The following is a 24938-nucleotide window of genomic DNA, read 5'->3' as shown; positions in this document are numbered from 1 at the left end:
ACTTGAGGTTGTTGAGTCATTATTGTGATCAGGCTTATGAGGATACATCATATAAAATTTGGGACAACAACCTAGAGGACGATAATTTGGAGGATGGCACTATACGTCTAGAAGAATTGGAAGAAGAACTTTTGAAAGATGATGATGAAGCAACAACAACCATGCCACCCCCACCATCCAGTAGTAATGCTTGAGTTCCAACAATTGTTCCTTTGTTGTCGCCGCCTCCATCTACATCCTCACGTGGAGGGCATGTGCCTTCCGTTTTTGGTCGTGCGACTATGCGGGAGGAGACTCTTAGAAGACCACCACGACCTACTCAGAAATTAGACATTTCTCGTGCCAAGGGCCACAGGAAATAATAGATAATAAATTTAATTGTCTTTTCTAGTTTCTAGTAGTTTTTAACTTTTTATAACTCTTGACTCTTTCATATTTATTACGATATTTTTTGTAAACAATATATGACAATTTAAGTTTGAAGTTTGAAGTTGGCAATCATAATTCATTGGTAATGAATTATGAATATGATGCTTTATGAAAGTTGAAAGTTGTTTCATTTCATTTCATTTTATAACCTTTCATTTCATGTTAGAATTTTTATATAATTTTGGTGATCAATGATGATAAATGTTATGTATTGAATTTTGAAAGCTTGAAACTTTAAGATTGATGAATCATGAGACTCAATATGTTGTATGTTACTAACTTGTGGACGCAGTTGATGAAGATTATAACTTCTAGATGATTGATGTTATATGGTTCAGTCTATGTTTTTATGCTTTTTATATCTAATTCATCATTCTACATGCTTTTGTTAACATATATGCATCAAAATATATATTATATAAAATTCGCTCCCGAACCGGGAGATTTTGAAAATGTCGCTCCCCGCTCCCTCTCCCAAGTAACCTTGGGTTTGAGGTTTCAAGGAGCAAATTAAAACTGTAAGATTTATCTTGTGAATGGCTCAATGATTTTCTTCAAATTTCCAAGCATGTATGAATAAGCATTGTTGGTCTCAATTAAGCTCTTTCCCTGCTTATTCTCATTAGAAAATTTGATTAGCATTTTACTTTACGAGTGTGTTATCAAGTTGCGTTAGTCAAAACCTAGATAGAAGAGCCTCCCCTCTTACTACATGACCAAGCTTAGTTTGACCCTTAGGAAAACTTTCCTTAGCTTAGGAAGCCCCTTCCTTAGCCTTAAAGTGAAAGGAAAGGCCACCAAGGTGACAGTGGGTGGCTTGCCTAATAGTTGCTACTTGGCCCTCCTATTGGGGTTTTGGACTTTTCCCCTTATGAGAGTTTGAGTTGCAAGATAACATATGTTGGGCTTTGTAGAACAACACTCACCTTACTCCATATTGACTTGTATCATGGAAACAACACATTTTTCTCCTTTATAGATCGCAATGAAGCAAACAAGGGGAATTAGTAAAGAAACTTTGTTGACAGTGGAAATACTTCCAAATGCCAATTTCATAGTTTTCTTAATTTGATTCATTTTTACTAAAACAAAAATGTTATTATAGGTAAAGCACAATTCTTGGTCAAAGTTACCAGACTTGACTTGATGAATGGTTTGAACTAGGAAAAAATTCATGCATCGGCTCAAGTAATAAAAATAAATAAATACACCAAGATATAGCAAAAAAGATATTTTATGTCGTTACTAAACATTAGAATGTCCATGTAATGAAATTTCTCAATAATAACTCATTGCAAAGTACATAGATGATAGTAGATACCATAAAACTCCATCGCTTCTAGATAGTTGACAAGTCCAATAGTTGTCTGATGTGAAATTTGTGTTAGCAAGGAAACCAAAAATAATACTTTTCTCTTTTTGAGAGACACAATGAAGTCAATGTAATTCACACTTAACTTAAGAGGATGTCTAAGATTTGGGATCACAAGCAATCTTCACATTCCCATCCCCCAATGGTCAAGTGGGGCTTTAATTCATAATCAAGGGACTTATTGAACATTCACTTCACCAACATGGATTCTTTGTAGAAGTCTCTTCTAATATCCATTTGTAGGCTTGGACAAAGTGATGTATCTATGGAAAGGCCACTAGGCCTCTATTTTCTCTTACCTATACAAGGGTCTCAATCTTCTGTGAAAATTCCTAATCCTCAAGAAACCCCTACTGCAACAAATCTAAATTTACTTCACCTACTTGATTTTTAAATTACATTCGTCAATTTATTCTTCTGAATACTGAAGCAAATTACTTTTGATGCCTACACTAATTAAATATTTGATCTCATGAAGCAAAAAACAAAGCAAAGAACAAGATACATAGGACACACTTACTTTTGGACACAATAGTCCGCGGAAAAACCCAATGCGGGGAAACCAGTGCAGCAGTTCTGAGGGTTTATTATTATACAGGAGAAATATCTGAATAAAAATCTAGGATGCTCATCTAGCAATCCTTTATAGAGAAAATATTGGCGGAAAATCTGAGTTTTACCTCACTTCACCCGACAGAATTCCTGCTGATCCGGCACAGGTCTGGTTAAGCCCCGGCTATTTCTGCACTGGCCCTGCGTCAACCTTTCATGCTCTACGTCAGCCCTGCGTCAACTTCTCTGCACTCTACGTCAGCTCTCCCGGCTATTCCAGCAGTTCTGGATTCTGCGTGACAGACAGCTTTCTGGCTCTATGTTAGGACTGCGTGGGCCCAAACTGGCCCAGCGTCAGCCTTTCCAGACTACTGCGCTGCTTCTCTGCAAGCTCTCTCCGCCTCTCTGTCAGTATTCTCCGGAAAATCCTTTTCCCATATTCTCTCTACCCTTCTGCTACTGAATGATTACTTAGTTCGAATTTCTCAGCTTCCTAGCCCTAGAAATCGAACTCCAGATCAATTCTCTCTCTCTCTCTCTCTCTCTCTGTGTTTCCAAATGAACCCCAAGCCTCCATTTTATAGTTTTCCTATTGAGTCTTCAATGGCCAAGATTAAGTCTCTAATCAACGGCTAAGATTAAAACATGGCTTGATCCGCCTTCTAGATCATTCTCACCCATATTTTGATTAATACCCATTAATATTTTGATTTCCCTAAGTTTAGACTTTGGAACCCCATTTAAAATATTAATTATTTTAATAAAATACAATCCGGGTGGAATTTCACCAAACGGTTTCTAGATTCTTTAGAACTCATGTGCCTTACCCTCTCCACCAATTTTCAAGGCTAGAGCACTTCCGATGCTACCAAAAAATAACACGCCCTCTTAGCAAGGAAAGGGCTCTAGCAACAATGTCCACCTGCACGCTGCTCTGTTTCTGAAGCACCTCCTTTCTGCACTGCTACTGCCACCAACACTGTGTTGTTGCCTCTATTGTACTGCTACCCATGACACTGTCACTGCCACTACTACATCTGCACTACAGCTCCCTCTCAAACGTTGCATCTGCTATGCTGCTAGCACTGCCACTGGTAACACTGCATCCATACTGCAACTCAGTTTCTAAGAGAAGCCACTGCAAAACATCCAAAATTAGTTGAACTTAACTGTGTTCAACATAATACAATGAATGTTGGAATCTGACTGCTGTTGATTCTAATCCTCTGAATCTTCTACGCTGTTGCTGACTCCTGCACTGTGCCAACTGCACTGTTGCCAACCTTGCTCTGCGCTTAACAGTTTCGGGTCCCAAGCCACTACATCTGTCCTCCAAACACTCCACTGCATCATCTGACACTAAGTCCATCTCGCTACTGCTGAATTTTGGGCTCCCATAGCAAGGAATTGATCCAAGGGGTGGACTCCTCAAGGAACATGCCCACATGTAGTCCTCCCGACTATAGCTCAATATCGCCCCATCTCCCTCTTGGAGATGCGTGGGCACTCATGGCAAACTCATCCTCGTCAATCTTTGTTGAAGTATCCTTAGGATCATGTTTCTCATCCTTGTCCTTTTTCTTCAAAGGACACTAGGATGCATAGTGGCCCAACTCGCCACAACTGATGTGAAAATTCCTTAATCTAACACATCAAAAACCCCTACTACAATTACTGGTTTACAATCTCCTACTTGTTCTTTGCATTAACAAGTTATTTAATTGCATAAACATCGAAGTAAACACTACTGCAGCCTTCACAAATATACAGATCATGCACTGAAATAAACTGAGACAATAACACAAGGGACACCGTTATTTTTGGACAATCGTCCTCGGAAAAACCCGATGTGGGAAAACCGGTGCAGCAGGTATGAGGGTTTTATTATTAAGCAGATTTCGTGAATACAACTATGGTGCTAGAAATGGATCACCCAATCCTTGGCAGTAGTACCTCTATCCGGAGACAAATATTCCACCAAATCAGCAACCGAATGATCAAACCCCATAGTGACTCCGGTTGTTCCCTATGCTGGACAGCGAAAGCTACTCCAAGCATTGCTCAGGAACTACGTCACTCTTCCACGCACTGCGTCACCCTCTCCCACCTCAGAATCTGTTGATTTGCTCCCAGTCTGCCCCACAGAATCTCCCCAGCGCTGCCTCTGAGGTCCAGCATCAGCCTCTACGACCTCTGTGTCACCTACGTCAGCCTTCTACGTCCTCTGCATCAGCTTTAAGGCCTTTGTGTCAGCCCTATGAGATCTGCGTCAGCCCTTCTAGGGCTTGCGTTGTCTCTCCGGGCACTGCGCTGCCTCTCTGATATGTATTCTTCAACCTCAGATGAAAATCCCTTGCTGAACTGCCCTTCGCTACAACTCTGATCACTAACTCGATTTCCTCAGCAAACCCTGCCCCAGAAAATCGAATTCTTGATCTCTCTTGGTGTATCTCTAACTGACCCTCAAGCCTCCTCTTATACTTTTCCTATTGACAATTCAATGGCCGAGGTTAAGTCCCTAGTCAACGGCTAAGATTAGAACCAGCTTGATCCTCGTCACTTAGAACTTTCTTACCCATTTTATATTAATACACATTAATATTTTGATTTTCCTAATTTTAGACTTAGGAACTCATTAAAAATATTGATTATTTTAATATCTCTTCATCTGGGTGGAATTTATCCAAACAATTTCTAGATCTTGGAGATCTCATGTGCCTTAGCCTCTCCACCAAATTTCATGGCTAGAGCACATCCGATGCTACCCAAAATCGACAACTGAAACATTTCACCTTCGAAATGTCCTTCTTTTGTTCCGACTTTTGTTGTCCCTTCGATGCCAGAGCCATGTTTTCCTCCTCCTTCGTCTTTGAGCCACTCCACAGTTGCCACTGAGGTTGACCTTCACTAGGTCCCTCCTTAACTCCTCCTATTGAAGAGTCGCCCACATCTTCTCCAATGAAGATAGTTTTTCTCTGCCCAATATGCTTCGGACGAAAATTTGCCATTCATCCGAGACTCCATTCAGGGTTATCCTCACCATCGCGGTTGGCTGAGGAGTGGACCCCATTGCAGCAAGCTAGTCTCTAGTGTCTTGAAGATGCTGAAGATAGAGGTTCACCCCTTCACCTTTATGCATCAAAGTCCGCTGCAACTTCTGCTCCAGATACATCTTCCGCTGTTCAGAAGAGCCTTCATATAGAGAAGACAAGGCTTCCCACATCTCTCGAGCTATATCCTTGCCCTGCAAGTGTGAGACCACATGATCTCGAACTCCATCGAGAATGAGCCTCTTTTCCTTCCCCTGCTCGGCCTTGTATTTCTTCTTTTGATCGTTGTTAGCAGGAACAACTACAACACTATTGATGTAGGTCTCGAGATCATGTTCCTCCAAAACAGCTATGATTATGGTCTTCCATATGACATAGTTGGAAGCTCCTTCCAACCTGTCCTGATCTCTGAGCCCATGTGATGCCATCTCACCCAATTGTCGAACTGACTCCTCTAGTCACTGCTTAGCACTGCTTAGCTACTCAGCAAGTGAGAAATTCGAACTTTCTAGCAGAAAGTTCTCTGAGGAGAAAATTTCCCTACTATGTGTCTTCGTTCTTTTCTAGCGGATTTCTGCCATGGTCGAAACTACATCCTTAAAGCACTGCGCTGAGGCTCTGCGTCACTCCCTCTGCCTCTGCAAACTCCTGAACTGGAAATCGTACCTCTCTGTCGTCTCACTCAGAGAGAGATTTCCTCGGGTCTGTTTTCCTGCAAGGACTGCGCAATCCCTTCAAGGGGATTCGAATTGTTGCCAAGTGCAGCTTTCGGCCTCACTGCTCAGCACTGGATCTGCTCTTCTTGTTCCAAAATCAATGCTCTGATACCATGTGAAAATTCCTAATCCTCAAGGAACCCCTATTGCAGCAAATATGAATTTACTTCACCTACTTGATTTTTAAATTAAATTCATCAAGTTATTCTTCTGAATACTGAAGCAAATTACTTTTGTAGCCTACATTAATTAAATATTTGATCTCATGAAATAGAAAACAGCGCAAAGAACAAGATACATAGGACACACTTATTTTTGGACACAATAGTCCCCAGAAAAACCCAATGTGGGAAAACCAGTGCAACAGTTCTGAGGGTTTATTATTATACAAGAGAAATATTTGAATACAATCTAAGATGCTCATCTAGCAATCCTTTACAAAGAAAATAATGGCGGAAAATCTAAGTGAGTTTTACCTCACTTCACTCGGCAGAATTCCGGTTGATCCAACACAAGACTGGTTAAGCCTCAGCTATTTCTGCGCTGGACCTACGTCAGCCCTGCGTCAACTTCTCTACCCTCTGCGTCAACTCTCTCGGCTGTTCCGGCAATTCCGGATTTTGCTTGACAGGCAGTTTTCTAGCTCTGTGCTGGCCCTTCTGGCTCTGCATCAAGACTGCGCCTAGACTGGCCCAGCGTCAATCTTTCCTGGCTACTGCGCTGCCTCTCTGCTAGCTCTCTCCGCCTCTGTCAGTATTCTCCAGAAAGTCCTTCTCCCGGATTCTCTCTGCCCCTCTGCTGCTCATTGATCACTTAGTTCGAATTTCTCAACTTCCTAGCCCCAGAAATCTAACTCCAGATCAATTCTCTCTCTCTGTTTCCAAATGAACCCGAGCCTCCATTTTATACTTTTCCTGTTGAGTCTTCAACGGCCGAGATTAAGTCTCTAATCAACGGCTACGATTAAAATATGACTTGCATCGCCTTCTAGATCATTCTCACCCATATTTTGATTAATACCCATTAATATTTTAATTTCCCTAAGTTTAGACTTAGGAACCCCATTAAAAATATTAATTATTTTAATAAAATACAATCCGGGTGGAATTTCACCAAACGGTTTCTGGGTTCTTTAGAACTCATGTGCCTTAGCCTCACCACCAATTTTCAAGGCTAGAGCACTTTTGATGCTACCAAAAACTAACATCTTCTTTGTTCTTCTTTCCTTCCAAACTTGCTTTGAATAACTTGTTGTCCTATATGCCACTCTATTGAAATTTCTAAGTCTACACGTTAGAAATTTAATTTGTATTCTTCTAGTTTATTTCATCTACTTGTTTAAATTCGAACAAGTTATTTAAAACATATAAATAATGAAATAAACACAATACAGTCTCAACATCTACAGATCATCAGCTGAAAGAAAACAAACACACAAGTGACACCATTATTTTTGGACAAATGTCCCCAGAAAAACCCAATGCGGGAAAACTGGTGCAGCTATTCTGAGGGTTTATTATGCAGTATTTCCTTGAGTACAACTGGGTGCCAAACTGGCTCACCCGACAGAGAAAAATAACTGGCAGCAATACCTCTCTATTTGGAAACGGGTATTCAGAAAACTTGTCCCACGAAACCCTCTCTGGCGACTCTGAAGCTCTGCGTTGGCCCTTCTGGCCTCTGCGTCAACCCCAAACCCCTCTGCATCAACTCTTTGAGGCACTGCGCAACCTCTGGGACCCTCTGTGTCACTCCAGCTGCTCTCTGTGTGGATGACGCAGTCCCTCTAGCCTCGGCGATGTCTCTGCTGGGCTCTGCGTGGCCTGCTCTGGCTGTTGTTTCTCGCTCTCTACATCTGCGCTAGTCTCTTGGCACTGTCTCTACCTCTCTCTCCAGTACTCACTGCCCCTCGCTATTGATCACTGATTCGACTTTGCTAGCAACCCCGCTCTAACAAATCGAATGACTGATCACTCTAGTGTGTCCTCCAACTGACCCTCAAGCCTCCTCTTATACTTTTCTTGTTGGTCCTTCAACGGCCGTGATTAAATCTCTAATCAACGACTAAGATTAGATTTGGCTTGATCCATAACTATTGGAACCTTCTAACCCAGTTTTATATTAATACCCATTAATATTTTATTTTTCCTAAGTTTAGACTTAGGAACTCCATTAAAAATATTAATTATTTTAATATCTCCCAAGTCGGGTACAATCTGTCCAAACCATTTTTGGGTCTTAGAGATCTCATGTGCTTTAGCCTCTCCACCAATTTTCATGGCTAGAGCAAATCCGATGTTACCCCAAATCAACACACTCAACTCTCTGTGTTGAAGTTATGAGTTGCATTTTGTCTTCTTTAAATCTTAGTTCTAAGTCTTCAATCCTGAAATGGCTACAAGGTTTGTTGTCTAGATGTAGTTTTGAGTGCAAGCTGAACTCTATCTCAGCTACATAAAGTGCAACTTCGTTGCACATTATTTTGTAGTAAGCATGGAAGGGTGCTCCCTATCTTCTACTCTCTGAATCAACAATACAAGACTCTAAGAATCAAACCCTCAAAATCCCCATTTTGGGCTCTCTAAAGAAAGAATTAATGACCTCTTCTTTGCAGAAATCCAACTCTTGTAGAAATCTTTGTCAATGGATACAATCAATTTAATAGTAAGATAAACCTCCATAGTGTGAATTTTATTTTGGCTTCAATTTTCTACCAAAGCAATTTACTTATGTTCATGGCAACCCCATTCCATTTTTTTTAAGGAATGCCCATTCTTCCTATTCCTATTCATTGCCATTAAAGAATGTGACTAAACAAGGCACTCTCAAGGACCAATTCAGTCCTCATTTCTCCAAGGATGATTGGCCTCCTTTTCTTCCACCATCGACCTTCTACAGTTTGGACAACACATCTTGGTCTCCTAGCCAAAGATGCTTACTCTAACAATGAGAAGTCAATGTGGCTTATGTGGAAGTTGATTTAGCCTAAGAAGTCAACCAGACAATGAGTAAGTCAACATGAGGGAAGAAAAGAAATAGACTCAAGTATGAGAATCGAGCATCTTGACAAAGTAATCAACCACACTCAGTGAAACTTGACCAACAAGGAATATGTTAATCAATGAGTTGACTAGCTAGTGAATCAACCAAGTAATCAATCAACCAAGAAGAACTTCAATCATTCCATAAGACTCGTACTATAATGTCCCAAATGAAATAAATTTGGAACAAGCTCTTCACATAAAATTTATCATGCATTTAACAGAAGATTGCCATGTAAAATTAAAGAAAAAAAGAGCACTGCAATCCATAACACACTGAAAAAGAAAATTCTCACCTTTATTATATTAGATAAGTTGGGGTTTTACATACACATACAACCCATATAGTTGAGATAAAAAGTTGGCCTCAAATAGATCTACAATAATGCCGCAAATCGGCCTCCAAAACAAACTGAAAAAAATAAATAAAAAATAAAAATACACTGCAACCTGTGAACCCTTAATGGATCCACCAAGGAAAGAGATGGGTGCTCTCCCACTCTCGGTAAATCACCCGAGGGTTTCCGTCCTGAGACTACTGCTTTAGTAGAGAACCACGTTCTCAAACCTCACCACAAGAACAAATCTCAAATCCAAGATGTCTCCAAAATTCAAATGTTCTCCTCCCCTTTTATAGATCTGATGGATAGATCTCCAAGCCGCTAAAAGCATCTTATTTTATTATTTTATTATTATTCTAGAAGCTCCTCCATTGACTTTATCCTAAGTGACCTTTAATTTAATTTATTTCATTTAAGTCACTTTTGGCCCTTTTTCTCCAATTAATTATTTTTCCTTAATTAAATGACTAATTAAAGTCATTTTTTAACTAAAGAAAATGGAAAATCGCCCACCGTACTCTCTTCGGCCACTGGAAGTCTCTTCTTAGCATCCCATCCTGTAGATATTCTTGTTCTGGTTCCAACGAGCTATTACACTAAGGTGTTCCATCAATTAATCTCCACGGAATGCCACTTCGAGCATAATTAATTAAGTTATGTGTAATATTCCTAATTAGCCCCAGCGAATTGAATATTCGATTTTGCCAAATTTTGCCTTCTATAGTTATTTTGTAAATAAAAAAGTGAGAAAGGGAGACATAACTCACTTTTAAAATAAAATTCACTTCCTAGTAGCACAACGTTATGACTTAAAGGGAGAGCCAAGGGGGCCAAAATGGGGACGCAGAAACGGAGCCCATGCAGACACATGGAGGGACTGCGCAGGAGGGGAGGAACACGTGGCAAAAGGGGAATCACGCAGGAGAAGGTGAGCATTGGGATTGAGAGAGGCAAAAGCTATAAAAGAGAGAGGAGCCCCCTCATTTTGATCATTCAATTATGAGCATTTGTGATAGTCATTTCGACTTAGAGCACGCTGGCTGTTTAGCTAGTCTGCAGCACTGTTTAGTGCATTGAGTGTCTCTGTTCGGAGATCTCACCCTTAGCCCCGGGGGACTTCAAGTGCCTGCTCGGGCAAGGTATTTCCATTGGCATTTCAGCAGTAGATACATCAGCATTTCAACAACAGTTTTATCAGCATTTTGGAGGACTGCACAGCACTGGGAGAGGGACGCAGTTCTGGAGGACTGCGCAGTACTGTGAGAGGGACGCAGTTCTGGCTTGAGGATTTGCAAGAGGTTTTGTGTTGAGTGGTAGAGCAGGGGATCAGCTCCTGCATCTGGAGCATTTTTGGTAGGGGTTTCAGGCAGGATTCTGGAGTATCTCATTCAGTGGCAGTGCAGAGTAGTGAGGAACTGCGTAGAACCCCAAGGGGGCGATTTCCAGGGGTCGGTCATTCCACGAGAGTTTTTTGGGTTTCTCTGGGTTTCTCGAATAGAGTCCAATTCCAGAATTTCAGCTTTTTCTGAGGAGGGGAGCAACCCCAAATCCTCGTTTGATTCCTAGCAGCAGCAGCAGCACAGCGGTTTCCTAGCAGCTTGGACGCAAATCAGAGAAGAGCCATTCCTTTGCTATTCTGAGTGTATTACTTCACTTGCCTTGTGCAAATAGAGGTGCCATCTTCCTAATCACCTCCTATACTCATTTTATTACTCAGTATAATAAAATGGCTTAGCATTCTCTCTGCATTTCTTGTGTATCTGCTTATGGTTTATTTGATATATATCGTATCACTGTTATTTGTATCTCTTTGAGCATTCTCGGCTATAATACCACTTGTGTGTTTTTATTATACTCTTAGACAGAGCCTGGAAAGGGCCAGGTAGCCTCTGGATCTCATCCTCTTTTTAGAGGCGACATATCTGGTAAATGCCCTCCCAGTCCATCTCTGGTTGGAGTTTGCTTATGTTTGGGGTATATTCCTGATAAGGGATATTACAGTGGTATCAGAGCATAGATTTGGCTCAGCCTGTGGAGCTAGCAATCTATGACACCGGGGGAGAAACCCTATATCTGTTACAAAGGTCGGAGATACAGAGACGTTGGGCGTAGGTTGGAGAATACCTACGAAGAGGGAGACTGTGTTCCGGTGGTGGACGCAGAACAGGAGGAGCCGGTGGTGGACGCAGAGCAGGAGGCTCCAATGGCAGATGATGACGGGAAGAGATTTGCGGATATGCTCCTCAAATCAGTGCAGGATCTGTCGAGGCAGATTGAGGTGATGGGGTAGAGATTCACGGCAATAGAGGCCAGAGAGCGTGAGAGCCCACGGGTTTTCCACGTTGGTGAGGGATCGGGTGCATCCCACCATTTGCCAGAGCAGCGTGATACTGCGCAACAGGTGGCCTCACATGCCCCTACACGCTCTACCATGCCCACTTTCTTAGGAGAAGACACGGGGGTCGTAGCCCAACAGGAGGCAGAGCCTGGACACATGGGTGATTATTTTGCAGAGTACCAGGCCTATGGGCAGGAGTTCATGGAAGCCCTCTCATTCCGTGATTTTGTTCAGCTCCAGCGGGATAGTAGACCCCACGACCATCACAGAGGGTACCGACATTATCATGATGGTGACACCCACCGTGCAGCGAGTAGATTCCACTTGCCTACGTTTGATGGCTCATCAAACAGTTCGGCAAGGTCTTGGGTGGAGAAGCTGGACATTTATTTCCAGCTTAACCAGATGTCGGAGACAGAGGCCATCAAGATGGCGACATTACATTTGGATGGTGAGGCCCAGGATTGGTGGTTTCATGGGATGGTTACACTAGGACACTCCATGGTGATGACATATGCCGTTCACTAGGAGATTGATGGAGCGATTTGATCGGAGGGATCCAAAGCAACATTTTGTTGAGCTAGCAAGGCTCAAACAGACAAGGAGCCCAGAGACCTACATTGCAAATTTCTTGAGGGTCTTAGTGATGGTGCCAGATCTATCCACGGCATGGAGGATCTATATGTATGTTGAGGGGTTAGCAAAGCCACTTCGGGGTCTAGTCAGATCCGCTAGACCGACCACCCTTCAGGATGCTATTAGTAGGACCCGAGACCTACAAGATGTCTTACCCAGGACCCGGAGACCTTACCTCCAGAGACAGACTTTACAATCTAAGGGGAAGGATGTGAGGATTCCACCTCCAAAGGGGAATCCAGAACGAGTGTAGATTGACGATGATGTCAAGAGGGAGCTGAAGAAGAAGCGGTTGTGCTTCACATGTCAGGAGCCATGGGCACCAGGACATAGATGTGCTGCTGGCAAGGCACATTTCATTGAGGTTTTCTCCGAGAGCAGTGGAGAAGAGGATGACGAGGATGGTGTGGAGGCAGGAGATAGCCATGATGGACAGGGACCTTTGCCACCTCCATCGCCATCAGCAGGTGGTGCATCTTTTGCACCCACCGGAGGGGCCCTTACCGCATTGCGAGGAGTTCCCAAGTATCTGATGCTACGCATACGAGGGACGGTACATGGCCAGCGAGTGTCAGTTTTGGTTGACAGTGGGGTGACCCACAACTTCATCGATGCACAGATGGTTGAGCGGAGAGGCATACAAACAGAGAGCTTCGATGGGTTTTCAGTCTTGGTCCCAGGAGATCAGACCATGATGTGTGCTCAATATGTTCCAGAGCTTTTAGTGACGATGGGCACCTACACATTGACTGACCACTTTTCCGTGGTCGATATTCCGGACACCAACATGATACTGGGTGTTCAATGGCTCATCACTCTAGGGAAGGTCACGACGGATTGGAAGACCCTAGAGATGGAGTGGGATGATGAGAAGACAGGGAGGCATGAGAAGATACGGGGACAGCATACGTATCCGCCTCAGACTATTTCGACTCATTGGATGGAGGCAGTCTTCCGAAAGGGAGGCATAGAGTGGGCAGTAGAGCTGCGTGCATCGGAGGCAGGGACTACAGGGCAGACAATGCACCAGGAGATATAGTCCATCCTTGACCGGTATGCCATAGTATTTGGGGAGATTCCACCGGGTCAAACACCGAACCGGGGGTTTGAGCACACTATTGAGCTTGAGCAGGGTATACAGGCAGTGATTACTACCCCCTATAGGCATCCCAAGGCCTATCAGGACGAGATAGAGCGGGCCATTCAGGAGTTGTTGGCTCTTGGGCACATCCGACCGAGCACGAGTCCTTTTGCTTCTTCTGTGGTGTTGGTGAAGAAGAAGGACGGTACATTGAGGATGTGCATTGACTACAGGGCCCTGAACAAGAGGACACTGAAGAACAGGTACCCCATACCCAGGATCGATAAGTTGATGGATGAGTTGAGAGGAGCACGGTTCTTCTCAAAGATTGATTTGAGATCAGGGTACCATCAAATTCGCGTGAGGGAGCAGGACATTCCCAAGACCGCCTTCAGATGTCACTATGGGCACTTTGAGTTTTTGGTGATGCCCTTCGGGCTAACCAACACCCCAGCTACATTCTAGTCTTGCATGAATCACATCTTCCGTAGTCACTTGAGGAAGTTTGTGTTGGTGTTCTTTGATGATATACTCATTTACAGCAGGACGTGGGAGGAGCATCTCCAGCATATTGAGACAGTATTACGCATCTTGGAGGAGCAGCAGTTCTATGCCAAGCTCTCCAAATGTGAGTTCGGGTTGACGGAGATGTTATACTTGGGACACATCATTGGAGTGGACGGAGTGAGGGTCCACGAGGAGAAGATTAGGGCCATCAGAGATTGGTCGGAGCCAAGAAACGTGACGGAACTTCGAGGATTCATTGGCATTTGTACTTACTACAGGAAGTTTGTCAAAGGTTTCTCACAGCTTGTTGCACCCCTGACAGATTTGACGAGGAAGGGGGCATTCAGTTGGTCGGATACAGTGCAGCGAGCCTTTGACAGGCTCAAGGAGGTTATGAGCAGCTGCCCAATGCTTGCATTGCCAGATTTTACGCAGCCATTTGTTTTGGAGTGTGATGCGTCGGGAGAGGGGATCGGCGCAGTATTGATGCAAGGAGGTCACCCTATAGCCTTTGAGAGCCAGAAGCTCCTTCCGCACGAGAGGTTGTATTCTATATACGACAAGGAGATGCTGGCCATCATGCATGCATTGGCTAAGTACCAGCAGTATTTGGTGGGGAACAGGTTCAAGGTGAGGACTGATCACAACAACCTCAAGTTCTTTTTGGAGCAGAAGCAGTTGCAGGAGAGGCAACAAAAGTGGATCAGTAAGATCCAAGCATATGACTTTGACATTGAGTATGTCAAGGGTAAGAACAACGTGGTAGCAGATGCCCTTTCACGTAGACCAGCCATGTTGTCTCTTATGAGCTTGGATACAGACTGGAGGGCTTGACTCTTAGTAGAGTACTCCAAGGACAGGTTTGCATGTGAGATTCTGGACGGGCAGGTGGCAGATGACAGGTTCAGGGTGATCGATGAGATCATCTATTACAGGGATCGGATCTTCTTGACTGAGGGGTCTCAACTCAAGAAGAAGATACTCCAAGCATCACATGATTCACCATTGGCAGGCCATCAGGGGTTTACCAAAACCTACAGGGCCATTAGAGAGAGGTTCTCCTGGAAGGGCCTCAAGGAGGACGTACTCCAGCATATCAGGGAGTGCGATGTTTGCCAGCGGAACAAGGGAGAGATGAGCCATCCCGCGGGTTTATTGCAGCCGCTACCCATTCCGGAGGGGAAATGGGAGAGCATTTCGATGGACTTCATCACAGGATTGCCCACGGTACAGGGCAAGGATTGTATCTTTGTCGTCGTTGACCGACTGACAAAGTACGCGCATTTCTTTGTCATATCCGCACACTACACAGCAGCACAGGTGGCCAAGCTGTTCTTTAGGGAGATCTTCAGGCTACATGGTCTTCCTAAGACCATCGTCAGTGACAGGGACAGTCGTTTCATGGGCGGGTTTTGGGGTCAGAGTTGACTCCCAGTACCATTTATCACCACAGACGGATGGGCAGACAGAGATAGTTAACAAGTGGCTGGAGGGCTACTTGCGTAACTATGTCAGTGGGCAGCAACGAGCATGGTTGAAGTGGCTGCATCTGGGGGAGTATTGCTACAATATTGCACATCACATATCCATTGGTATGTCACCATTGTATGCCTTATATGGGTATCATCCTTTATCTTTTGTTGACGTGATGTTTGGTGACAACAGGGCTCCTAGAGCCAAGATTTGGATCCAAGAGAGTCAGGATATCCTCCGAGCTCTCAAGGATAACATGGCTACAGCGCAGAACTAGCAGAAGTTGTATGCCGACAAGGGTCGGGTAGAGAGGCAGTTCGAGGTGGGGGACATGGTCTACCTACGATTACAGCCATACCGACAGTCGTCACTGAAGTAGAAGGGGGCTGAAAAGCTCAAGCCCCACTTTTATGGGCCATACAGGGTGATACGCAGGATTGGACAGGTTGCATATGAGTTGGAGCTGCCCCAAGGCAACAAGATTCATAACATTTTTCATGTATCATGCCTGAAAAAGGCATTGGGGCAGCAGGTAACAGTGACAGATGAGCTACCACCTATGGATGATGAGGGGCATTTGGTATTGCAGCCAGAGGCTATCATTGATACTAGGGAGAGGCAGTTGCGGAGCAAAACGGTCCGGGAATTCTTGGTGAGGTGGAAGAATTTGCCGGATGAGGATGCCACTTGGGAGAATGAGAAGATCTTACAGCATCCATCACTTCAGTTGCTTGAGGACAAGCAACATTTCGCCGGGGTAGACTGTAATATTCCTAATTAGCCCCGACTAATTGGAATATTCGATTTTGCCAAATTTTGCCTTCTATAGTTATTTTGTAAATAAAAAAGTGAGAAAGGGGGACATAACTCACTTTTAAAATAAAAGTCACTTCCTAGTCGCACAACGTTGTTACTTAAAGGGAGAGCCAAGGGAGCCAAAAGGGGGACGCAGAAATGGAGCCCACACAGACACATGGAGGGACTGCGCAGGAGGGGAGGAACACGTGGCAAAAGGGGAATCACGCAGGAGAAGGTGAACATTGGGATTGAGAGAGGCAGAAGCTATAAAAGAGAGAGGAGCCCCCTCATTTTGATCATTCAGTTATGAGCATTTGTGATAGTCATTTCGACTTAGAGCACGCTGGCTATTTAGCTAGTCTGCAGCACTGTTTAGTGCATTGAGTGTCTCCGTTCAGAGATCTCACCCTTAGCCCCGAGGGACTTCGAGTGTCTGCTCGGGCAAGGTATTTCCATTGGCATTTCAGCAGTAGATACATCAGCATTTCAGCAGTAGTTTTATCAGCATTTTGGAGGATTGCGCAGCACTGGGAGAGGAACGCAGTTCTGGAGGACTGTGCAGTACTGTGAGAGGGACGCAGTTCTGGTTTGAGGATTTGCAGGAGGTTTTGTGCTGAGTGGTAGAGCAGGGGATCAGCGCCTGCATCTGGAGCATTTTTGGCAGGGGTTTCAGGCAGGATTCTGGAGTATCTCATTCAGTGGCAGCGCAGAGCAGTGAGGAACTACGCAGAACCCCAAGGGGGCGATTTTCGGGGGTCGGTCATTCCACGAGAGTTTTCTGGGTTTTTTTGGATTTCTCGAGTAGAGTCCAATTCCAGAATTTCAACTTTTTCTGAGGAGGGGAGCAGCCCCAAATCCTCGTTTGATTCCTAGCAGCAACAGCAGCACAGCAGTTTCCCAGCAGCTTGGACGCAGATCAGAGAAGGGCCATTCCTTTGCTATTCTGAGTGTATTTCTTCACTTGCCTTGTGCAAGTAGAGGTGCCATCTTCCTGATCACCTCCTGTACTCATTTTATTACTCAGTATAATAAAATGGCTTAGCATTCTCTCTGCATTTCTTGTGTATCTGCTTATGGTTTATTTGATATATATCGTATCACTGTTATTTGTATCTCTTTGAGCATTCTCGGCTATTATACCACTTGTGTGTTTTTATTATATTCTTAGACAGAGCCTGGAAAGGACCAGGTAACCTCCGGATCTCATCCTCTTTTTAGAGGCGACATATCTAGTAAATGCCCTCCCAGTCCATCTCTGGTTGGAGTTTGCTTGTGTTTGGGGTATATTCCTGATAAGGGTTATTACATTATGCCCAATAATAACGTTGATTTTTGAAAGTTGTTGGAATGCGACAGAACGAAAGGCAAACTGTGCGAATGATGGAATATGCCAAGCGAATGCCATCAAATCCCATAAAAACTCCTCAAAACTCCATCGGGACCCTTGATGACATAAACCTGCTCCATTGACCTGGCCATCTCCTGCCCTGGAAATCCACCATGGTTGTACTATGAAGAAGAATAAAAATGGGGACATGACAGTCCTCTCGCCCCAAGATTGCTTGCCTCAAGCAATTCAAATCTATGGACCAATCTGGTGGCCCGATGCAACTGAGACCCAATGCCCGGATCCCATACGAACCATTGGGTGATGCTCTGCTCCTGTGTCATCCCACCATGAACGGACCCCCCAATGCTCGGATCCCAGAGCAATCTCTAATGACCCTGCCATCCACAAATCCTCCTAGATCCCAATGCCACCAAGAACAAGTATCAAGGCTCCAAGGCTCCTGTTGTGCTAAAACTCCAACCATGATTGCTATTCCATCCATTGCGTACCAACTCATCACCTCTCTCCAATCCAACCCTTGGCATAAACCAAGGTCAATCTCATCATACTGATGTTGCGCTAAAATATTGATGAGTGACCAGCCTACATCCTGCTGCCAACTGAAGCATGTAATATCCCTCACCTCTAAGGGCTCCTGCAATACACTGCTCCTAACTAAAAATGATGCTCCATAAAAGGGTACCAGCTCATGATCTCTTGCCAATCCAATGCATAGACACATGTGCAAGGAACAAGTCTACTGGGTTGATATGGGTCCCTTCTCAACTAATGATGCTCTGTCCATAATATCCATTGAGAAGGCTCTGCCTCTCTCCTTGTAATGGGTACAAGTGGCCAAACTGTGGTGCAAGCCCCATCTATGTACTCCTAGAGAGGGCTGCTACCTATGCATCTACCCACTCCTCATCAATGGATCGGCCCAAAGATGGATGTACTGTTGATTTGGGGTAGCATCGGATCTGCTCTAGCCAGCGTGTTTGACGCAGAGGCCCTAAAAGCAAACGCAAGGCCCCTTGGGGCTGACGCAGGCCAAGGAAGGCTGACAAAAGGCCAGCGTGAGACAGAGAGGGGCTGACGCAGTCCAGATTGGGCAGACGCTAGGGTTGCAAAGTAGTGTTGTGCTGAAGAGCTGCCGGAAGGATTTTCTTCGGTTTCAGCCAGGAGAATTCTCTCAAACTCTGAGGTATAGCTACTAAGGAAATTCTCTGTTAGGTAAGCCAGTTTCAGCACCTAGATTGTACTCTGATATTGCTTAATAAGAAAACCCTCAGATAACTGCACCGGTTTTCCCGCATTGGGTTTTTCCGGGGACATTGGTCCAAAAATAATGGTGTCATGTGGTGTGTTTGTTCTTGTTTCTTTTAGTTGTTGATCTGTAATATGTTGAGCATGCACTGGTGTTTATTTTCAGTATTTACTTTGTAAATAACTTGTTAAAGAAAAATAACAAGTAGGTAGGAATAAATCAGAAAAAGTGCATGAAGGGTTTCTAAACTAAGTAAACTTAGAAACTTCAACATGGTATCGGAGCGTGATTGCAGATCACAGGAGGACTAAAAGACATCAGCCAAGCAGAGCAATAGCAGCAGAAAACAGCTATCCCGAGGTGACAGAAGTTGTTTCTAGCAGCGCAGAAGCCAAGAAGTGTGACGCGGGCCCAGCCAGAGCCATGCAAAAGAAGTCGGGAACTGCGCAGAGGGTCAGAGGGCTGACGCAGACCCATTTGGGGTGACACAGAGCCAGCGTGAAGAAGAGGGGCTGATGCAGTTCACAGAGAGGCAGTTGCTAGAGTCTAGAAGGCTGTAGAAATATTGCAGAGTGGAGCTTGTGAGGTACTATAGTCAGAACTGTACCTGACAGAGCAGGGCCAGAGGAGTTGTTACCAAGAGTTTCTAGCCGAGGAACCTGGATCAACAGTGCAGTTGCACAAGACGATCAGAGTAGGGGGAATCTCAACAAGCGGAAGAAGGATTTCCAGGAGGGAAATCAGGACTCAGAAGGAGTCCAGAAGAAAACTTCCAGACGGGAAGTAGAGACTCAGAGGAGTCGAACAGAGAACTTCCAGGAGGGAATTAGAGGAGCGTTATGGCACTACACGGGGTAAGAGACCAGGATAGACTAGATGGAGCATTGAACTTCGCAGTCTGGAAGGCCAAAATCTTATCAGTGCTTGACAAGAACTTCGCGTTGAAGGTTATAGCTGTCCCAATCAACCCCAATGAAAATGAAAGGTACGAAGAGGCAATGGCGAGGGCCAAGTGCATTATCCTTGACGGGGTCAAGAATCATGTGGTACCACATATAGCCGAGAAGGAAACGACAATTGAGACGTGGGAGGCTCTCAAGAACCTGTACCAGCATACTTTTGTGCAGAGAAGAATGTTGCTCGAGAACCAGATGAGGTCATATCAGATGAAGAAGGGTCAATCGATTGACAACTTCCTCGGAGGACTGAATGTGATCCGAGACCAGTTGACTGCTATAGGAGCGACATCGCATCAGGAGCTTATGGTGAGGACAACCCTGAATGTTGTCTCAAAAGATTGGGAAGTGTTTGTCTAGAGTATCCTGGGCAGAGGGACTCTCCTACCTTGGGACGAGATGTGGGCAGCTCTTCGCCAGGAAGAGATCAGACGACAGTCAAAGACAGGTAGCAGCAGCAAAGGGATCAAGGTCAAGCAGGAGGAGGAGGATGTGGCCCTAGCATCTGAAGGAAAGCAAGAGAAGCAGGAGAAGAAAGATCTCTCCAAGATCAAGTGCTTCCACAGTGGGGAGGTGGGTCATTATGCAACCCAGTGCCCAAGGAAGAAGAGTAAGGGAGAGTCTTCCGAGACTAAGGCAATGCCAGCACGGGCAGAGAAGGAAGTTTTGACAGACGATGACTGTGCCATGAGTGCACACACACCACTTGAGTGGAAGTGGGGAGACATCGAGCTGTAGTCAGGCGAACTACAGGCGATGAGGGGCAGGATCCTTGAGGCACCCAGCCTCTTGGATTAGACCTTGCTACGAGAGCCCCAACAAGGAGTAGCAAGACTGGCTGAGTGGGTAGAGACGGATGCGGATGGAGTGGCAGAGAGAGCTACAGTGAAGGAGTCCCGAGACAGCGCAGAGCTAGTAGGGTTCAACAGTGTGAGAGGCACAAGAGTGTTGCACCAGTGTAGGAAGGCACAAAGAGGTGTGCAACGGTGCGAGATGCAGGGAGTTGTTGCAGCAGGGCAGAGGTCAGAGAGGGAGCACTTGTCAGCGACAAAGGGAGCTTCAAAATCAATGGGTGTCTCTAGCCCAACAGGGAGATCACTTGGGAGATCAGTTACTTCTCAGTAAATGAGTTGCAGTGCAGCAGTGGGTAGCACGATGCAACATGATGAGAGGAGGTGCAATGCGGATGCAGTGCTGGGAGAAAGGACCAGCAGCAACATGGATGCGGAGGGAGCTGTCGTACAGATGCAACAGTGGTAGTGGCAAAACCATGGGCAGCAGTACAGGAGGCAGCAGTGCAGAGGATGGTGGGCAGGAAGGCCTAGCATCAGCACAGGTACCAATGCCGGATGATCAGAGTAATACTCAGTGAGGGGTATTGCTAGAGCACAATCCTCGCTAAGAGGGAGTGTTGATTTGGGGTAGCATCGGATGTGCTCTAGGCCAGGAAAATTGGTGGAGAGGCTAAAGCACATGAGATCTCCAATACCCAGAAAGAGTTTGGGCAGATTCTAAACAGATCAAGAGATATTAAAATAATTAATATTTTTAATGGAGTCCCTAAATCTAAACTTAGGGAAAATAAAATATTAATGTGTATTAATATGAATCTGTGTTAGAATGGTCCAAAAGACATGGATCAAGCCAGATCTAATCTTAGCCATTGATTAGGGACTTAATCTTGGCTGTTGAGATGTCAATAGGAAAAGTATAAGAGGAGGCTTGAGGGTCACTTGGAGAATACACCAGAGTGATCAGTCATTCTATTCTCTAGAGCGAAGTTTGTTAAGAGAGATAGAATCAGTGATCGGGGGAGCAGCTAAGGGGCATTGAGTACAGAGAAATAGAGAAGGCAGAGATTGTGCCGGGAGAGCAGTGTAGCAGCCAAGGAGGGTGACACAGAGCCAGCAAGTGCTCATGCAGGGCCACGCAGAGGCAGCCAAGTGTTGCGCAGAGCACTAGAGGGGCCAGCACAGCTAACGTAGAGGCTCCAAGAGCTGACGCAGGGCCAAGGAAGGTTGACACAGGGCCAGCCCTCTGCACAGTCACTCTGGCCCTCTACGTGGCTCCTGTTGGCTCTGCGTAGCCTTCTCTGCCTCTCTGCTGGTCTTCTGGCACTATCTCTGCCTTTCTGCTGTGCACTCACTGCCCCTCGCTGCAACCCTGATCACTGGTTTGATTTCTCTCAACAAACACCGCTCCAGAAAATCGAACTGATTGATCAACTCGGTGTATCTCCAACTGACCCTCAAGCCCCCTCTTATAATTTTCCTATTGAGTCTTCAACAACCGAGATTAAATCTCTAATCAACGGCTAAGATTAGATTGGGCTTGATCCATGTCATTTAGAACCTTCTAACCCAAGGTTATATTAATACCCATTAATATTTTTATTTTCCTAAGTTTAGACTTAGGAACCCATTAAAAATATTAATTATTTTAATATCTCTCTCACCGGGTAGAATTTCCTCAAACCATTTCTGGGTCTTGGAGATCTCATGTGCTTTAGCCTCTCCTTGTACGAACCCATGAACTCGTCCAAAGAAAAATCCTCACCCTGATGGTCGGAAGAAATCTCAATCTGCTCTACCTCTGTCACCTCCTCAGTGTCACTCGAGCATGAGTGGTCATGTCCCCAAGGTTCCTTGCAGATGAAGCAAAGTCCCTTCCTCCTCAACTCATTCCTACTGCATGATTCCCCAAACCTGAGTAGCTCCTCCTTGGTCAACTCTCCTGAATAGCCCAATGTTCTGCTCAACCAATCTTTCGGCTAGCTCATAAGCAGCAAGTGAGACCAGCTGCTCTCTCCTCCAGACAGACAACAATCGAGATTGCGACTCCTGACAAATGGCATCACAACCTCTCATGCATGATGATAAGATGGACTGCATGAGTGCTATGACTGTGTCAAGATGATGTTTCCTAATGTTGAAAAAGCATTGGAACATCTGCAAGATCAAACCATCACACTCTAGATCAAACATGATTTCACAAGTCCTAGTCATAACCATAACTCCTAAAATATCTAGCTTCTTCCCAAAGGTAGAGCTTGCAATGTTGTCCAAGTCTTGAAAAGTTTATATCATCAATCTGAAAACTCTCCTCATAACATCATCATTGTAAGGAGCTATAGGGGCTGTTAGTTTCATGATGTGACTAAGACAAGATACGACTAGAAGTCTAACCCCTTCAAAAGGTTCCTCCAAGAACTTTTGTTGTATGAGAGCAAGCATAGCTGGTTTTAGAGCCCAGGTCAACTTCTTCCCATCTAACTAATTCACTTTGGAAAGGAGGGTATCTAGTTCATCAAATTTGAAGAGAACTTTCCATGTGACCCTCATGTGCTTCAAATCTGTCCCAAGAGCAAAAACCTTGTATCCTATTTCCTATCCTTTCTGCACATCCTTTGGTTGTTCTCTCTGAATAATGGCATAAATCCCCATTGAGAAGGGTTTGTTGTTTGTTGTTGTTGGTTTATTAAGGGAGTTTATAAAGGTTTGATCCATGTTTTGGGCTCAATAAGAATATCAAGTTGTTTTATACATGTCTAGGACTGTCAGTATAATAGAAGTTCAATGCATAGAACTCTCAACAGTGTGCCCAAAAGAAAAATGACTCAACATATGGACAATCAAGCTGCCAAGCCCTATAATCTGATTCTTAAATCAAACCACTAACAATACAGACAAATCGTAGTTTTAGCAATAGCTTAACGACTTATACAGGGCAATGATTGGCTCATTGTAGTATACAATCAACAAAAACATATACTAACATCTTATACCCATCCAAGACTTATGACAATGTAAGGTTGTAAGGCTTATGGCAGAGGACAATACAGGGCTCATAACAACAATGTTCTCAGCGACAATATTGCTCTACAATGCTTTCAATATCATTGATAGCAACATACTTTGTCCACGGCTTCTGCAATAAAGACACCTTCTGGATTTATATTTTAAAATTGCCACTGGTGCCTTTTGTCAAACACCTTGATTGTATACTCTTGTAGGTGTTTTTCCGATAATTTTAACTTCACAGTGAGCAATATGTATCCAAAATAAACCTTCAAAGGGTCCAAACTGATATGTTGTTTAATGCTTCAACAGGTGCCCACATATCTGTATGGTCATGTATGAGCTCCTATCAGCTCTGCACTTTTTTCCCTGCAAATAATAATTCGCCCAACATGAAATTCGACTCAGCAACTGAAAATTTGACCCAACAAATAACTTAAATGGATAGGCAATTAAGTGACTGTCTAGGGAACAAGGAGTAGTGCTTTACAAGCATGTATGGCCCGTATAGATGTGTATGGCCTATACAATGATGATTGTGGTCTCACCTCCACAAATTCAGCCCCACTTCTCCTTGTTTGGCCTCAAGCAAGGTGGAATGGCTCAAGTAATGTGAATTGACTCAAAAGAAAAGTTACAACCTATAGGAGAGAAAAATGTCCAACAACCAAAATCCTAAATTAGCAAGAACTCTATTTTAATATCCATCAATTGCAAGGGCTGTATTAACTGGATGAACATTGTCAAAGAGTTCTTGGCTTCCACAAAAAAAAAATGGGAGGGGAATTCTTGAATGTTGCTAACAGAAGTACAATAGATAAAGCATCATTTCAATTAGGAATTTGACTACAAGCTAGATTAAAACACATGGGAATCCACATGATATCTCAAAAGTGAAACAAGCAACAAAATTATGCACAACATAGTGAATTCATACACACAGTGTTCTTTGCAAACATAGAGGAATATCCAAGAACTCATATAGCCATTTGAACACACCATAACACAAATATTTACCCTAGAAATCCAAATGGAAAAACCAACTTCGAATGGGGATCAATACTATGTTGAACTATCTCTAGTTACAACGCTATTCATTCTTCTTTCCTTTTCCCACCCCTTGAGAATGAGAGTGAAGGAGAAAATAGGGACAGTTGGGAGGTAGGGGGGAAGGCCAACAAGGAGTTCTATTAAGGAACTCGAAGGTGAAAGAGTCACTGATTCGAAACCACATGGGCACAAATCAAGCCATGA

The 24938-nt window shown here is 44.2% G+C and overlaps 1 protein-coding gene across 3 annotated transcripts in view; it reads right to left on the bottom strand.

The window, feature by feature from the left end:
• Positions 1-24938, bottom strand: part of LOC149181004 (two pore calcium channel protein 1-like) — a 534602-nt gene that overhangs the window by 446321 nt on the left and 63343 nt on the right. The window lies entirely within an intron of this gene.

This window comes from Pinus tabuliformis, chromosome 3_2, assembly GCF_031772625.1.
Source record: "Pinus tabuliformis cultivar Carrire ecotype Pingquan chromosome 3_2, CPIR1, whole genome shotgun sequence".
Lineage (NCBI taxonomy): Eukaryota > Viridiplantae > Streptophyta > Pinopsida > Pinales > Pinaceae > Pinus > Pinus tabuliformis.
The sequence above is the reverse complement of the archived record's forward strand: the minus strand, read 5'-3'. Positions and strand labels throughout refer to the sequence as shown.